The 1005-nt window shown below is 41.9% G+C and overlaps 1 protein-coding gene across 1 annotated transcript in view; it reads left to right on the top strand.

Annotated features, from left to right (window-relative positions):
• cfap299 (cilia and flagella associated protein 299) overlaps positions 1-1005 on the top strand; it is a 67875-nt gene that overhangs the window by 13144 nt on the left and 53726 nt on the right. The window lies entirely within an intron of this gene.

Genomic DNA, 1005 nt, shown 5'->3' with positions numbered 1-1005 from the left:
GTCTCGTCGATCCATAGCCGTTCTGCAGTTTAGGGGTTAGTCCAACTGGACTTCCTGGATTGTATTTCTTGTCCCACTGGTAACTTAAACAATCCCACCACTTAGACCCATGCATTGTTTTAAAGCAGGGCTTTTTGTGGCAGCAATGCTTTTGCCTTTCCAACTAATGTTTGCTGTTCACGTAAAAATCTTTATCTTTTTAATAGATGAAAGAACAATGTTTTTATGTTTGCATGATGGCGAGGGGTCTCTTGTTGATGGTGACATGGTTGTCTTAACTTCTTGGGTGGACGGTTCCCGTGCACGGGACGTAAACTCGCCGTTTTTCGAAAGTGCTGACTTCTTTCCTAAATTGTAAGCATTAAACCGTCATAAACACGCTCATGCCATACATCATTTGAAAGCTTAGAGTGTCCTGATTCCATCGAGCCCACACACGAAGCAATAAGGTGACTCACAACTGTGATAATCATGTTCTGAAGTAAAGAAACACAGAAATATTTGAGTCTAATCGAGTGTGTGTTTCCTACCTGTCTCCTCGTGTCTTTAATCACAGCGGTGAAAGATCGCCCAAAACCTTAGTTTCCTACATCGAAAACACCCTAAGGTATTAGAATATCCAAGCCTTGTAATCCATAATTATCTGGTCCCCTCACAATCTTTTAGTTTCTGCCCAAGTTTTGACGTAGAGAAATCTAGAGAGTGCATCATTTATTGGTTTCTATCGTGTGTATCTTTTTCCGTGAACACGGTACAGCAAAACCAAAGACAGCGTTACATTCTCTGGCTTGTGTAGTTTGCAATGAACGTTGTTCCCAGCCAATAGGATCAGTCTATCTCAAGATACCCCCAAGCTAAGCAAATGAAATCTCACACTCCCCATTGGGCCCACGTGGGAAAGATTGATAGTGTAGCCCACAAATTAGTAGGTAAGGTCATAAAACTGGCATCCCTGTGTAGCCAATAAGAAGACGAGTTGATTGATACCAAACATGGCCAACAAAA

Source organism: Etheostoma cragini, chromosome 5 (genome assembly GCF_013103735.1).
Source record: "Etheostoma cragini isolate CJK2018 chromosome 5, CSU_Ecrag_1.0, whole genome shotgun sequence".
In the NCBI taxonomy this organism is placed as follows: Eukaryota; Metazoa; Chordata; class Actinopteri; order Perciformes; family Percidae; genus Etheostoma; species Etheostoma cragini.
The sequence above is the reverse complement of the archived record's forward strand: the minus strand, read 5'-3'. Positions and strand labels throughout refer to the sequence as shown.